The sequence below is a fragment of the Myotis myotis genome, unplaced genomic scaffold, assembly GCF_014108235.1.
Source record: "Myotis myotis isolate mMyoMyo1 unplaced genomic scaffold, mMyoMyo1.p scaffold_m19_p_8, whole genome shotgun sequence".
NCBI lineage: Eukaryota > Metazoa > Chordata > Mammalia > Chiroptera > Vespertilionidae > Myotis > Myotis myotis.
The window spans coordinates 25145561-25163185 of NW_023416390.1; the positions used below are offsets into that span (position 1 = coordinate 25145561).

A 17625-nucleotide genomic window follows, 5' to 3' on the forward strand; every position below is an offset into this window, starting at 1 on the left:
TCAGAAGGGCCATAAAATGCATCCTCCTAAGAGGCCCATTTTAGTAAAATTGGATCAAAAATGGAACCTGGAAGCTGTTGACTAATAACTCGAAGGGGTATTAAGCAGTACTCTGAGAGACAAAAGCATATAAGGCAGGGTACCTTCCTGAGGGACTTCTCGTGTAGTGGGGGCAGCTGGCATAGACACAGAAACTCAGTGGCAATTCCAGGTAGAGAGGTGGAGCCCCTTTCTGATGTTTTACTTGAGACCCTATTGTTTAACTTTTTTCAGGACCAAGTAAATTCTATTTTAATTATTATTGTTACTGGGAAAGATGATGAATATTTGCAAGGCAGCAAGGCCTGCTGCCAGGTACGGGCTTTGGGATAAGAAAGGCCTGGGTTCAAGGCAGTTCAACCACAGCACTTGTCTGCGTGCCCTTGTCTGTAGTCTTACCTGTCTCACCAATACAATGGTGTTGGTACTGCACACCTCCCAGAATCTTTGTGAAGACGTACAGAGTGTGCACAGAGCTCGGGGCCTGATACCTGAGAACCTGATAACTCATAGTGACTAGTCCATGAAGGCAAAGGGGTCAGCAAGATCAACGAATTCTAAGGTCAAAGATTGTTTAGCTGGGAGAGGGAGCTTCAGGGACAAGTTTCTGTGTCTATGCCAGCTGCCCCCACTACACGAGAAGTCCCTCACGAAGGTACCCTGCCTTATATGCTTTTGTCTCTCTAATATTTATAGAGTATTGCTTCATACCGCTTCAAGTTTCCTAACTCAGGATTCCAAAAGCTACAGTTCAGGAGTGGGTGGTTGTGTGTGAAGGAGTTGGGGTTCCCGTGCAGCAGCTCTGCTCTGAGAAGTGCTGTGATCTTAAGTCAGTGATTGCCCCACCCCACTTCCGGCTTCATTTTTTTTTTTTTTTTTTTCATTTCTAGAACATGTTAGGGTGACCTTGATCATGAGCCATAAACTTAAATATCCTCAAAGGCAGGGAAAGAAGTAAAACAGTGACGTCCTGGGTTGGGAGAGGTGCCCAGGGTGGGGGGAATCCGTGAGTCCCCCGGGGCCCCAGGGAGCAGCTGTCCCTCTGTGCCTGCTGTCACTGCCACATGGGAATACGGGCCGGAGTTGCCAGATCTGTTTTTCATGTGCCATCTCCCACGTTTTAAGTGTAGGCTTACATTTTTTAAAAACATCACATGCCAACAGAACACGGAATACTTGCAGTCCAAACGTATGGGGCCTGGGTTGAAGCCTCCAGCCCAAAGGACCACTAAGGTCCTAGGTTTGCCTTTAGGATTATTTGGCCTCGGATGCTCCCTGTTTTCTCCTTTCTGCCTAAAACTGCAAGCCAGGCTTTCCTTCCCCTGTCTCCTGGCCAGCCCTCTTGTGAAAGCCAGCTTCTGTCTCAAAGTATGACCCGCTTAGAATAGGCACCTTGCACAAGGTGAATGGCAGGGCAGTTGTCCCCTCCCTGTCTGAGTCCAGCTTCTGTGCCTGCAGAGCAGTGGCGGCCACTGGAGGAGTTGGGGGTGGGGAGCATTCCTTCTGTTCTGAAGATCTGAAAATGCTTGAAAGACCAGGTGCTTAAGTTTCTTTCAGTCATTTATTTTCTGAGGTACCGCCTCCCCCCCTCCCCAATCCAACTCTTATGGTGGTAGAGGGGGGCAAATGATGTTAATTACTTGTAATATCCTGGGAATATCTTGTAATGTGTAAGGTCGGCTCAAGGCCAGTTATCTCCTCCAATGAGGGTGGAAACTTTTCCTGAGGGGCCGCAAGGCAGTGGTCACAGGGCTCTCTGATTGTCATTATTGGTTGTTATTTTCCGAGTTGGAGTCCTCATTTCAAAGTGCACAAAGGATTTCCTGTTTGAGATAGAATTACCAGTCTTTTATTGAGAATGAGCAAATGAAATCTTTGCCTGAAAAAGGAAAGCACCTAACCTTTGAGTATGCAGTCTGTCCTGAGCTTTGGCAACTTGTGACTTGCTTTTAAAAATGGGTGCATGGCCAGATCCACCAGACACCCAGGTTGAATTACACGCTCCGTGTGCTCATTTGCATCTGGAAGGCAGGGTGTGTGATTCTGGCAGTTCCTGGTGGAGAGAATGGAGGCCATGGGGGTGCTGGGTGGGGGGAGGTGGAGGCAGAAGAGAGGGAAGGGAGGGAGGGAAATTAACAAGTAGGAAGGGAGGGTCCTCTGCACTACAGAGATAATGAAGAGAGACGCTTGGCTTGGCCCCAGTGTTGAAGGTGGACAAAGGGAAGGGAAATTCCTGGGGTGTTGGGGTTGCAGGGGAAGGAGAGGTGGAGCAGGGTGAGGCTCTTGTCAGCTTCCTACAGAGAGGCAGCCTCTCTCCTGGAAGGGCTATCCCTGAACAGTGGCTGCCTCCTCAAGGGCTCAGGATTAAGAAATGTTAATTACATAAGGGGCTGAGCTTGAAGTCTTGTAACTTGAAACATCTAATCTCACCCAACAGTCTTTGGAAGGCAGCTGCATTCAGGAGCGCCAAACCTCTTGTCAAATTTTATATTAATTTTACAGTTGTCATTGGATGAAGTCCCAACACGTTTTATTGCTTTTAAAAGTCATTTGTTCTATTCAGGGTGACTCATACAGTCTGAAATAGTTTAGCAGAATTTATGATTTGCTAACTGCTTTCTCATCACAATCCTGATTGTTTCTCCCTTATGTGGTACAGCTTTTATTGGCATCTGTGTTCATTATCTTTTTTTTTTTCATTACCATATTTGATCTTCATAACAGTGGGCTAGTATCATTTTCATCATTGTATAGATTAGGACAGTAATACTTCAAATAGTAATAAGCCATGTCAAATGCTGAGCCCTTAGTATATATGCCTTTCACTGTAATGGTGCTTTTTATATTTTACCTCATTTATCCTGCCAGCAATCCTGATGAGGGTTATTGCCAGCCCATTTTACAGATCAGAAAACTGACATGTAGAAAGGTTAAATAACTTGCTCAGGATTACATTGGATTAAGTAACGAAGTGGCCTTCTGTGCTAGAAAGAGAGAGGGCTACCATGGTTGTTTCTTAGCAAATCAGCTAAATGACATGAAAAGCATTCACTGTTCATTTAAAAAAAAAAGATATTAAAGCTGAAGTTTAAACATTAAAATGTTGTGCACAATGTTCTCTTCTATTGCTTATTTGCTGTGGTTGTGGTTCATGTTGGCCGCGTGGCATTTTTTAGCTCTGTATTCTACATAATTGTCTTTTATATACCTTTCTTGACAAGTCTAAGGTATTTATCTCAGAAAATTTAGATGAGCTTTTGTTAAATAAGCTGGAAGACATCACATCATTATTTCTGTCACCTGTCACTTATCAAGGTTTTTAACCTGTCATTGGTTGAATTCAGTAGAATCTTAGACTTTGGGACAGAAAAGTTGGGGAATGGGTTATCTAATTAGATGCTCATAAAAAGATATTGTTGATAGTGCTTCAGAAGAGCCTCAGTCCAACTGAGTGACTGTGATCTCTTGACTTCCTTTAGCGGCACGGTGATAGCCCCACCAAAAATTAAAACAGAGGCTTTAAAATAGCATTGCTGTATCTCAAAAAGGTTAGAGGCACTTTCATTGAACCTGCATGGTGTTTAGCTTTGTAACATGAGGGCAAATTCACTTTTGGCTAAATAACTTTATTCTCCACTTTTTGAAAGAGCAATGAGCAATGAAAAGATTGATAACATGATTGATCCTTGGAAGGTTCATTTTCCCTGTCCTTATATTTTACTTGTTTGTATTCTGCCTCTTTTCATAGATACTTCATGGCATTCAAGATGAGATATACAAAAAAAATGGGAATAGCACATAAAATAAAAATCAGGAGTAATACAGATAGAATAAGAGATTAAGGTTTAGTGTACAGTTAAATGTAACTTGCTGATTCCCAAAGTTGAGCCACAAATTTGCCTTTGAGCTTTGCCTTGACCAAACCAAAATGAAATTACATTATCCAGAGCATTTGAGATCTTGCTCCCCAGAATATATGTCAGTTTGGCTCAAATAAACTCTTACAAAAATTCTCAAAAACATGCACAAACATTATCCACTGGGAAGTAATGGGCTCGTTTCTAAGAGAGGAAGCCTTTTCCTGCCGCATGGGATTGGTAGAAGCGTTATGGCCAATGACTCACCGCAAAATTATTTTCCTAGAGTGTTGTTTGCTTTTAGTCACCACATCATCTGTGTGAGAGTACTCATTTTGATGCTTCCTCTTGAGCTTTGTGTATGGTTATTTTTTAATCATTGCTAATTTAAACAATGAAAAAATGGTATCTCAGTTCATTTCCACTTCATGTATTTTTAGTGACGATGAAAACCTTTTTCAGATTTTTTTTAGCCATTTGTTTTAACTCTTGAGAATTGTCTGTCTGCCTTTTGAGTACTTTTAAAAAGAATTTTAATATTTTAATTTTTTTTCCACCAGGTGTTAACATAAAATGGTACTGAACTATTGATTTTTCTTGTCTGAAGCAATGTGTCTTTATGAGATTTTTAAAAGTTCAAGACTTTGAGAAATGGTATTTGACTTTATGGTATCATCAATAGTGACCTAAGAAAGTCATTTAAAATTGAATTTTAACACTTTTATTCCATATGTTCACTTTAGGCACAGACCTCTCCACTCCCTGTTGTCTTACCCTTTGTGATCTCCCTGGTTCTTTGAAAGCATTTAAATTAGGGACTCCTGTCTTTGGGCATTTAATCTCTCTGGCCAACTGTTTTTCCTTATAATAAACTAGAGGCCCAGTGCATGAAATTCATGCACGGGTAGGGTCCCTAGCGGCTGCCGGCTGGGGCCTCCCTTCCCCCAGCTGACTGCCCCGTCGCCAAAGCCTGCCATGTTCCACGCCACCCCCTGGTGGTCAGCACACATGTAACTCCTGGTCAGTCGAACTCCCACCCATAGGGATAATTTGCATATTAGCCTTTTATTATGTAGGATAGCTTGCTCAGGGGTAACCAGCCCTTATTAAACCTGGTTCATGCCCTCTGAACTCCAGTAAGGTTAACATTTGCCCTTTTTTCCCATTTGTAAAAAAAAAATGTTTTTACCTAACATCAAAAGATATATTCACCAGCATCCTAACCTGTGTGTGGTTATTTTTCTTAAATAATAAAAGCACAATATGCTAATTAGACTGGACATCCTCCTGGATGAAGCCAGGGCTGCCAGAGGGAAGCCCGGGTCCCGGGTGCCAGAGGGAAGCCGGTGCCAGCAGCAAAGGGAAGGAAGGCCTACTCTTGCACGAATTTCGTGCATCGGGCCTGTAGTTTTAAAAGATCTGATATATCCAAACTGTTTCTACAGTTTTACTGATTGTGTTGAAGGCCCTGATTGCTTCTGAGAGTTTTTCTTCTAATAATTCAGAGCTTTAGATGATCTGCCTGATTGGAAGCAAGGTGTGTATATGGGTAGGGGGTGGGGGCTCTGCTTCCACCTCCATCAGCAGCTATGAAGTGTACTTAGCGGTTCCTGGTGCTGTGATACCATGAAAGGAACACGGGCTGGTGTTTATAGGTAGTGGATTTTTGGTTTCCAGAAACGAACACCACTCCAGCGGGCTCAGGAAAGAGGGCATTTTTGCAAGATTCTGAGGAGTCTTGTAAAAGAACCAGACCCACCCAGAAACTGACGCCAGGGAACAGTTGTCTGCTGCAGAGAAGCTGTGCTCCACGTGTCTGCTTCTTTACCTCCTGTTGCCAGCTGGCAACTTTCCAACCATCTTTTAGTTCAGATTTTCAAGACACTCCGACCCAGCTCATGTGTCACATGACTCCATCCATCTCAGGCCAGTGTATACCGTGGCTCTACTTGGTCCAAACAGCTGTGGGGGGGATGAGGATAGACAGTCAATAGGGGCAGGGAGCTGTGGGCCAGGCTGGAATATCAAGAGATTTGGACTATAATTCTAGCAGTGAAAGTTCACTCAAGGCACTTCCTGATCTGGCCTGGGGTGTCCCTAGCTTTAAAATGAAAGGAACAGCTACAGGAGCCTTGGAGGCTTGTCACATGGTCATGAGCCTTCTCTATATGCTCACATTGCGACACTTAACAGAGGGCCATCCAGGGTGGGAGAGGGCAAAGGGGAGGAGGGGAGGGACATATGTAATATTTTCAACAATAAAGTTTTTTTTTTTTTTAAAAAAAAAAAAAAGGAAAGAAAAAGGAAAAACAGAGAGGTCCATCCCTGGCATGGAGTCAGAAGGAAAAGAGCGAAAGTTGGGCAGGATGACATTAAGAAAAGGAAGAGGAGGAGGAGGCATGGTGTCCCTTTTGCAGACCCAGTGCTAGCGTGGCTTTCCTTACGTGGTCTTGTGTTGTGAGTCCCCTCAGTAGCAGACAGTGCATTTGAAATGTGTATCTAATCCATTGCTTAATAAATGTTAGATGGTTTGCTGTTTTGTATTCAACACGATTGGAGGAACACTTTAGAAAATGCTTAATTGCTTAGGGAATATAAATTCCTGATTTATTTATTTATTTGCACAATCGGAATCCTGGCCAAAGATTTCCTTTTGGCAGGTCCTTCTGTTCCTACTCTTCCAAGTCAAACTAAGCGGTGTTGGAGAGCACGAGTCGAAAATGATGGATGTCACACCTTTCACAGTCTGATTGTTGAGAGCTAGTGAGCTGATGCCTGCGGTCCAAAGCAGATCTAAAATTCACATTTAAATCATGCCCACCAGCTAGATAGTGTCTATCTGCAGTAGAGTCTAGGGCAGTGGTTCTCAACCTTCCTAATGCCGCGACCCTTTAATACAGTTCCTCATGTTGTGGTGACCCCCAACTTCATTGTTACAAATTGAACATAATTAAAGCATAGTGATTAATCACAAAAACAATATGTAATTATATATGTGTTTTCCGATGGTCTTAGGCAACCCCTGTGAAAGGGTCATTCGACCCCCAAAGGGGTCACGACCCACAGGTTGAGAACCGCTGGTCTAGGGTATTATTTTATACAACAGTCTTATAAATTGGTTCAAAGGCGAACTTTGTGATAACACATCACAATGCAGTGGCGTCTCTGGATGTGGGCTGGCTGCCACCTGGCTGTGTCACAGGGAGTCTGAGACCCGATGAGGGAAGAGAGCAAGACAGCCTGCCCCTCCCTGTAATTCACAGCCCCAGACGGGGGTCAATTTTAGTGCCAAAAGATGACTTGAAATGCGATTATCTCCTAATCCTCTGTTTAAACCACTACCACCGTTCACTTCAAAAGACTGCCCTGCTTGTTAAGTTGGTTCTTGCTTGAGATTAATGAGTCTTGAAAAGTATTCAACAATGGCCAGATTGTAACCCTCGCTGACTTGCATGGAGTGGAACAGAATGAGGCGTCAGAGATTCTGCCCAGTGCCTCTGAAGTAGAATCTTGTAATTTAGCCTTAGTTAAATATTAAGTCAATGTCTCTAGGGGGTTTATTATGCAAACTGTATTGGTTTTGAAGCACAATAAGGAAATCTTTTCGTTTTAGTGTAGTGGGATTTTTTTTTAAGCCTTTAAACTGGGCTCCTGTGGTGGAATAGATAGATTTGGATCTCTTTAATTATCACCATCATTACCTGAGAAATGGTTCCCTACCCTCTCGTTCATGATGAGGACGGGAGAAAGTGCCCACACTGCCCTAACTCTCCTGCCCTTCCCCCACCCCCAGCTACTGTCCCTATTCCCAACCCCTTAAAACTGCAAGGATGGTCTTTGGTTTGGTTTAGGTTTAGGTTTTGGTTTTGTTCTGAACTCGGCCTCTGATTCTAGGATCCTGGCTGTGAACCATTGCAGTCTGCATTAGCCTTCTTAAGTATAATCTGGCCTTTTTGCATATTAAATGTGCTCAGTTAATTTTATTTCTTCATTTTACAAGCAGTGAAGCACTTGTAAAATGAAAATTAAGAAAAAGTCCCCTAATCTTACCTCATTTATTGTCTGTCTGCTATCTGTGCAATGTTTGATCACAGCATACAGTTTTTTTTTTGTTTTTTTTTTAAATATATTTTATTGATTTTTTACAGAGAGGAAGGAAGAGGGATAGAGAGTCAGAAACATCGATGAGAGAGAAACATCGATCAGCTGCCTCCTGCACACTCCCCACTGGGGATGTGCCTGCAACCAAGGTACATGCCCTTGACCGGAATCGAACCTGGGACCCTTGAGTCCGCAGGCTGACGCTCTATCCACTGAGCCAAACCGGTTAGGGCCACAGCATACAGTTTATATGCTACTTTGTGATAAACGGTTTGATAAAAGATGACTTGCCAAAACCGGTTTGGCTCAGTGGATAGAGCGTCGGCCTGCGGACTGAAAGGTCCCAGGTTCGATTCCGGTCAAGGGCATGTACCTTGGCTTCAATCCAAGTGAAAATGCATCTACCTCCATTTATTTTACATAGTGCATGGTTTAGTAGTTAGCGTGAGAAGTGTTAGTGGGGGGCACGGCCAGGCTGGGATGGCTCAGGGCTTGTTGGCTGTTACATGTGTGTAATCAATTGTAGTCCAGAGTTTACTAATAACTAGCCCAGTAACATTTATCTATTTCTGGGCCTCAGTTTGCCCATCTATGAAATGTGGAGTTGAATAAAATGAGTACTGGACCCCTCTTATTTAGAAAGTTTTATGATTATTAAAAAAATATTGATGCTGATGTATCTTTTAGGATATCATCCAGTGTTTTTAATTGGATGTTCTGGCTTCAGTAATGCCTTCGGCTGTATAAAATGTCCCTGGTGTGACACCCCGCACGCCTTGACTTGGTTGGCTCCTACCAGTGTTCTTGGGGGCCTGAGAGAGGAGCAGTTCTTAGTGATTCTCTGTGAAAGGGATCCTTAGGGAGAGAGGGGGACCCACCCTGGGTCTGAGTCACCACTTGTGTGTCGAGGGACAGAGGCACTAGGTGAGGGTTCAGGGCTCTTCTAGTCCAGGCACAAAGCACTGGCTTTCCCAAAGCCCACAAGCCTTGCTCTGAGCTTCCGTGTGTGTGTGTGTGTGTGTGTGTGTGTGTGTGTGCACTTGCACACTTATAAACTCATTGTTTGCATTGCATATGCTCAGAACTAACTAGAAAAAGATGTTATGTTTTTATCCCTTTCAAAATTAAATTTCTTTTGGCATTCACAGGCACTGAAATCAGAGGGGAAAATTTTTTTCTTTTAATTAGAAAATGTTTTCTAAATACATAGCAATTTGACTCTCAGGGTTGGAAAACAACATTCTGAAGGTTTCCCCCAAAACCGTACCTTGCAAATTAGCAAGTTGTGAGCAGCAGGAAGCTTGCTTCCTTTTAAATGAACACTAGAGAACAAAGAAAGGCTCAATGAGTGAAATAAGAGAGCTGATGTCTCTAGTTAGGCCATAACAGAAGGGCCAGTCAAAGGAGGAAATGAAACTCTGGATGTAACCCGTATTAGGGCTGCCAGTGGGATGAAGTCCATACCTGACCACACGCCCAGGAGGGTGGATCCCAAACCCAGGCTATCTATATATATAAAAGCCTAAGCGATTGTCCGACCGTTTGACCATCCAACCGGTAGCTATGATGCGCACTGACCACCAGGGGGCAGACGCTCAACACAGGAGCTGCTGAGCTGCGGTGACTTGGCAGCTGCGGTTCTCAGGTGACGCACCTGGAACTAGAGAGGAGGGAGCCTAATTCCGGGGTGCATCACCAGAGAATAGCCCTCTAGCAATCCGGGACCCCTTGGGGGATGTCAGAGAGCCGATTGGGACTAGGCTATGGGACCCCACCTGTGCATGAATCCATGCACTGGGCCTCTAGTGTGGAATAAAGGTTGGGCAATTTCCAGTGTTTGTCTACATAATTGGGGAAAATAGTTAGCTAGAAAGAATAGACAAAGGAGGATGGACTGAAAGTCTCCATTTTTTTCTCTAGCCAACCAAGACCACAACATGCTGTTTAATTAGAATTCATTAAAAAGTAAAAAAAAGATGAAGGCTCATTCATTTGCATAAGCATTCCAAACAAACTAAGTGTTCTTTGGGGCAGGGATCAGAAATTTAAACTTAAATTTGTACTGTAGAAAGCTTTTAGAAAGTACAAGACTGGGTTTTGTGCTTTAAAAAAAAAACTTTTAAAAAAAGTTTTCTAATCTACAAAGCATGTTTGACTATTTGCCCTAGGGGACAATCAAAAGGTGTGTTTTTAACACTGAAAGAATTAAAGCATTAAAACTCTGTCAAGAGCCTGAGTTTCAGAAAACCAGGTGCCTATCTTTATTTAAAATGTTATAGCTGCCTCAAAGGATGGTTAAAGGTGTGCTACTGTCATCTAGCTCTCTTAAGGATGTCAACCTTATACATTCATGGGGAATATATTTTAAGAAAAAATGTATAAAGGAGATATAAAACCACCTAGAGCCATTTTAGAGTGTCACTTTTAAGGTGAAAATATAAAGAGCCATGCATAGAGTGGGCCCTGGTTTAGCAGCTCTGCTTGGTAAGTGGGAGAGGTTTTGTGGTGGAAAGTCTCCTAGAAAACCCTAGGTTAATGGACACCCAAATAATGTTAACATTATTTTGAGGTCCCCTGAACACTTTTTTCCCTGAAATTCAGAGATTTTGTGCATTTAAACACTAAATGTTTATATAAGGGAGAAGAATAGTAATCTTTTGAAAGCATCTCCTAAAACATCTTCTGAATCTTGTGTGCTTCCAAACACATCAAGCTTAGTTCTCCACTGTTTTGTTTGGGGGTGTTGTAACCAGGAACATAATTCATTAGTTATTACTACCAACATCTCATTCCGAAATTACATCTAGATGCACCATAGCACAGTCTGAAAATAAAAGAAGATAAAAATGTTCTTACCTCTTAAGATGATGAGATTGTACTTAAGTATAATTGGTCTCATGTCAGCTCTTCACCTCCACTGTATAAAGAGCTGGACATAAGCAATAGGACATATAGAAATAGGTTCTGTAGCATTTCTGTATTTAACACTAGAGGCCTGGTTCACAAAATTTGTACATGGGTAGGGTCCCTAGGCCTTGCTGGTGATCAGATCCAATCTGTGGGGCGACTGGCGGGGCAATTAGGGGCCCCCATTGGCACCCGCCTTGGCTGGCCTGGCACTGACCGCTCGCCGGCCCTGCCCCTCATCGCCGCCACCGCCACCAGTCACCTCCCTCTGTGGGGTGACCGGCAGGGAAATCGGGGGGTCCCCACTGACACCTGCGTTGGCTGGTCTGGGGCCTGCAGGCTGGGGGCAGCTCCTGCATTGAGCGTCTGCCCCATGGTGGTCAGTGCGCATCATAGCAACTGGTCGTTCCACCCATAGTTCCCCCTGTTCAGTCAATTGCATATTAGGCTTTTATTATATAGGATATGATATCAGGAGCATGTACATAGGAAGCAAGAAAATTTCCATGAGTCAGTCATTGTTTCTAAAATTAATATTTCAAAAAGGAAGCATACAACTCCATAGATGGCATAGCACTTCCAAATATATTCTTATCTCAGTCTAACATTAATTTTGTAAGCTATTAAAACCTGCATTTACATATGATAAAATTGAGGATGAGATATTAATAGCACCCAGATCTCATTCTCAAGCCAGCCCTCTTTTTACTTCATGGTACTGCGTCTGGCTTAAAAGAAAGGATCTCTTTGGAGCAAATGAAGAGTCTCTAGAAAGGGCCAACCAACTAGACTGTAGGTGAAAGATGTAGCGAAAATATCCATAGATGGGAAAATGCACCTCTAATGAAGTTCAAGGTGTTGATCTTAAAAATAAAGGTTAGTTATTTTACCAGCAAAAAACTGTGTTTATTCAGGAGTAGCAGAGAATTGCAATTCAGGACATGCAACTATGGCAAAACCATAGGCAAGTCTGGAGAACAAAAGAGAGGACTATTATCTTATAGAGAAAGGGGGAATTTGGAAGGAGCTTCCATAACACAGAGCCTTTGGAAGGAACTGGGAATTCGAAATGTAGTGGCTTTTCATTGGCTGGGTTGTGGCTGTCTCTCATTGGCTGGGCCATTGCCAGGGGAGGGGAAAATCTTCCTCCCTCCTGGTGGGGTATGAGAACAGAAAACATCTTCCTGCTGGAGGTACAAGGTATCTTCCTGTTTGGGGCGATCAAGGATGAGTGGTAGGGCCCCCCTATAGGCTCTCCCAACTCCAATCTTGGTTGATGTCTCCCTTATTAAGTTTCACAAAGAAAACTATATAACTAGCCACTATGAGATCTATTGTAAATGTGAGCAAGATTTCAAGACGTTTAAACATTTGGAAAAGGCGGGCATTTTTGTGATTTTCTTTTAAAGGAAAGTGCCCTGTTTCTCTCAGAGCTGGAAATTCTGGCTTGGCCTAGTGTCTGCATCTCAGAAAGCTGCTGGCAGCTTATCTTCAGCTTGTCCTTAACCTCAGCGTTGCTGATGGTTTGAGAGGCGGGAGGGGGTTACTAAAGTCAGAGCTGATCTTGAAGTGCTTTCCCCAAAGCCCTTGTTAAATCTACATTTCCTCCCACAAATCAAAACCTGATTAGATAAAGCACTCCGTGTACTCTTAGCTTAAAAATAAGGGAAAGGAAAGAAGGTGACTCTTTTTTTTTTTTTAAATAACCATGTAACCTTCAAAAGATTTGTAGGCATTCAGAATTATGTCACAGTTTGAGAAAACAATTTCTTCATAAAAGACAAGTTTGAAAATACCTTCAGAGATAAGAAACTATAAAAAGTAATTGAGAACATTTAAAGGAGAACTCTTTTAAAAATGGAAAATTACAAAAACTGAAATTAAAAATTTAGTGGAAGGGGGGTTGCAGAGTAGATTTTACATTGCTGAAGAGAGAATCAGATGACTGAAAAGTAAGTCAGAGGAAATTTTCCTAGATGCTTTCATAGTACCCAATATTTCCCCATCATAACACTTAACCTGTTTCATTTGAATTATCTCTGGCACGCTCTCTCCCCTGGATATCCAATAAGTATGTATTTAAGGAATGAATTATTAAATGTACATCTTTACCTATTTGTTCAATAATTACCTAAAACTGGAACTGTTAAATGAAATGACAGACCTTTATTTCTAGGCCTTTATACCTGAGCCATATCCTCCTGAAAAACAGGAACCTTCAAGGTTCCACCCTTTTGTGATCCAGGAAGTGACTCACTAGGAGTCACTTCCCCTCATGACTCAGACAAAGCTCTCAGCTGCCCCCCCCTTATTTACCTGTGACAAGGCCAGACACGGACCCTCCAATTCCCATTCTTCATCTTATAAATGACTTGCTGGACTCAGTTCCCACTGGCCTACCTGGACAAAATACCTTCTACCTTGACTTGACCAAACTTTAGTTAAGCTTCTCTCCATCCTTCAGCCTCTGAACTTGGACCACTTTCACCCCAGCCAGCACACAGCCCTGCCTGAAGACCCATCCTGAGAATAAGCTGATTTTAGGGTAAACATGCTCTGACCTACCGTCCTACCACCTCCCACACTCAGGGAGCATCTTTCCAGCCTTCATTCCTCCCTCTGCAGAAAAGCCCCTTTTTGCTTGACCCTTCCAGACCTCATAGTCCCTTCCCACCTCTCGCAGTGATCCTTTCAAACAGTCTCTCCTTACCTAAATCCAGGTTTGTTTTTTATTTGACGAAGCAGCACAGAGAATTGAACCCTAGAGCACCCCTGCCTGGCTGCACTGTGGTTCTCACGCTCTAGTACAGGGGTGGGCAACCCCTGGCACGCGTGCCAAACATGGCACGCCAGTAACTTTTGCTGGCACGTGAAACCCTCTCTTATAATCTTCCATTTACAATTTTTTTCTTAATGTAGACTTTTTTATTTTTCAGATAAATTCAGTGTAGGTGCATCTTAGATAAATAAATAATTTTACATAACAAGTTATCTTAAAGACCATAGACATGCATTGACGAGAGAGGGGAAGAGCAATTTCTATGCCTCTGCCTTAACTCTCCCTGCCTTCCTAGATCCGACCAGTGTTTTGGTTTCATCCACATACGCTTGTGAATCTTTGTTCTCAGTGATGAATTTTGTTAAGTCTCGTAATAGGAGTAGCCTGACGGATGAAAGTAGTAGCTCGTGCATATCTCTGAAGGTCACGAAATATAAACCTGATGTAAAATCTCTGTCATCAGTGATGCAGCAGCAAAAGTCCCACTGATAGCATCAAACGGAGTCATAAAGTTTTCTGTCGGACTATCAGTGTACATGTATACATTAAAAAATAAATGTATTCTTCATCATCATATACTGTGTTTTTGTCCCTCGAATGAATTTTATTATTTCTTCAAGGTTCTTCACATGCATACACCTTAAGAGATATCAAGTAGGTGTAACATGTTCTCAAAAAATTAGGGTTGGCACACAGAAGAATTTTGAGTCAGAGATTTTGCTGGTTTTGACATGCACTCACAAAAATGTTGCCCACCACTGTTCTAGTATCATTGTGTGGCAACATTTACTTTGCTTTTGCTCCGCTAATGCAACACACAATCTCTGATCTTGCAGAATTCCTTTCAGGAAGGCATTTGAATTCTTCCTCTAACCAAAGAAACATACAAATAGCAAGAAAATGAGGAGAAGGAGTCGTTTTGTTGAGGCTAATATTAGCATGTAATAATGGGTAGGATGGCTGCTCAAACACACAGGGACTCCCTAGCTTCATTTTTATATTCTGAGCACAAGCTTTGGCTGTAATACTCAAATGTAACACAAAAGCACCTTCCACAGCCAAATGGTAAATGACATCTTGTATTTTCTTTCACTTTGTACGTTTTAGAGCTGGCTTTCCCAGAATTAATGAGAACCACTGAGAATTTGCTATAGTACCTCCTCAGCTGTGTCTGGATAGTCAATTACCTTGTTTTATTATTGTTTCAAAATGATTGAATAGTTCACACAGGATATGGGTGTTAAGGAGTGCCATAGCATTTAAAAATAATAGATGGAAAATTCATTTTAATCCTGTTGGGACGCCTAGACTATTGATTAACTCCATCAAATATGTGTTTATGTTATGTACCAGTTAATTCAGGGACATTAACCTGTAGTAATGAATCACACAGTATTTTTTTACCCTGTAATATATATTAGAAGTTATAGACTAGATGTTATATCTATTGAAAAAAACATGTAATATTTTATGTTAAATTTTTCATTATCTCCTAGAGAACTGGCCACAAGCTGTAAATCCTAAATTATTTACCAATATAAGTGACTTGTTTACCCTTATTTTCCATTAGCTTGATAGATCCAAAAAGTGGGATTTTTAGCTAAAACATCTAAATGATCTCCCTTAACACAGGGGGTGTGAAATAGAAAAGCTGCAAAGTAATTTAACCAATAAACAACAACGAAAATTGTCCTTGTCCATTAGGTCCTGGCCTCTCAGATGCAGTGTTTTCTCAAGAACTATGCGGTCTAGTTCTCCAGGGAGCCACGGTTCATGCATTGATTCACTTAGTACAGATTTTTATTCTATAATGGGCACCAGTAGTTTTAGATTTCCAACATTTTCAGAAACACTGCCTCTATTCAAGCTTGCATTGTCCCTCTCTTTCGCTATCACGTTAACCTTCTAATTAGCTGTTCTTATGACCTTCACATTCCTCCTCCCCACAGCATGAAGCGTGGCCTATTAAAAATGCAAATATGACCGGGAACCACTCTTTAAAACATATTCATGTCCAAGTACCTTAAAATTATCTTTCACAATCGGCCCTCTGCCTGAATCTCTACCTTTGTCCTTCCTTCTACCTGTTCTCTTCTCCGGAATCACAGAACTCCTGAAGCCCCCCCACACACACACACACTCCCTCCCCAGTCCCTGCGGTTTAGACACACCATGCTCCACTGTATGCTTCCTTCCTAGTGTTCCCCCACCTTGCCTGATCTCACCCGCTCCTGACTGTTAACCTCAACACAGGCATTATTTCTAGATAAGCCACCCAGGCACAAATTTGGTCAAGATTCCAATAAGGTTTTTTCAGCATGAAAGTAGTAATTCTATACATTTCTGAATTGCTAAGGAATCTTTGAACCAGAAACCAGATATTATTTGCATTTTAAAAGGAGCATCAGATCTCCTTTCTCACCTTGTAATTGGTGAGCAACAACTTTTTAGTCATTCATTTATTCATTCAACAAACATCTGACAAGGGCCTATTATGAAATGCTCTGCTGAGTGCTGAGAATTAAGCAGTAAACAAGACAGACTCCATCCCACTCTCCTGGGGTAGAGTTGTAGGCAAAACGGACAGTAAAATGTAAATTCACACAATAATTACAGATTGTATGATTATTGTTTAGGCCACAATCGGAGTGAGAGCAGAGACCTACTTTAATGAAGATGGTCAAGAGAGAGTACTTTGCGTTAATTTCATTTACCTGAAAGCTTTTGAAGGATGAGAAGGAGCCAGCCAGGTGAGGTGCTGGGGGAGAGAGTGCCAGGCTGTGACCCTGTCAGACACAGTTCCAGACTCTGGGTCTTGAACAAGACATAGCATCCACGTGGGATGAGATTGGGACTGATAAAATAAAACTGTATAGTCTAAATGCAGGGAGGGCAAAGTTTGATGAAGAAAACTAAAAGCAGGTACAAGGAGAGAGAGTGGTGACAGGCAGCTGTATTAAGGTGGTCAGGAAGACCTTTCCAAGGAGGTGGCCCTTGGGCAAAGGGCTGACTTTACTTATTTACTTATGACTCACATTTAAACGTTACAGCAAATCTAGAATGTTCAAAAGTTATCAACAGTCTTTCTGGTTTATTTATTAATTTGGAAACCAATGTGTTTAAGAAGTCTAAAGGGTCCACCAGGCCTTCTAAGAAGATACCTAGATTTAAAAAGTAGGAGGCCATTTTTGAGTTGGTTTTCTCCATCTGTAAAATAAAACATTTGCTGCGATTCAAATATGGCAAGACATTTCATCCGACATTCGTAAAAACGCTTTCATTGTTCACTGTCCTATAGGCCTCAGCCTTAGAGTGGAATGTAGAGATTGCAGAGGTAGGGCTCAGAGAGAAGAGCATGAAGGCTGCCCGTTGGCCCAGAAGGAGGGTGCTGGCAGGCTCAAGTCAAGCCTGGCTCATTACAAAGGGTCACAAGGAGGTTATAGCCTCTCAGGCCTGTTGGGAGGTTCTGACTGTGATGGACGGCCCCTCCTAATAGGGTTAGAGTTAATCACTCACTGGCCAACTGGGACATCAATGGCACCCTGCTCTCCCCCTCCACTTGCCTGTGCTGGCCAACCTCCTTCCTTGGCTCCCTGCAGTGAGCAGGCGTCAGGCAGGGGACCCACGGACACTCTTGTCCCTTTCTACTCAAAGACTGGCTCCTCAGCAGCAGAGTCCTGTGACTCCATGGGGAGGAGGACCAGTCTCTCTCTGCCTGGCAGAAATCTGGTATTGAAGCCCTCCTGCCAAAAATGAGGAGGACGCAACAGACAGGGGAGAAAGAAAAAAAGACAGTCTTTTGAAGGAAAGTCATGATTGCAACCAAAATGAAGAGGGAACTTGATTTTTGGAGTTGATGGGCTAGACCAGTGGTCGGCAAACTGCGGCTCTTTGGCCCCTTGAGTGTGGCTCTTCCTAAGCCTTAGGAGTACCCTAATTAAG

General features: G+C 42.6%; 1 protein-coding gene across 3 annotated transcripts in view; it reads left to right on the forward strand.

Moving 5' to 3' along the window:
* Positions 1-17625, forward strand: part of SGPP2 (sphingosine-1-phosphate phosphatase 2) — an 84194-nt gene that overhangs the window by 39871 nt on the left and 26698 nt on the right. The window lies entirely within an intron of this gene.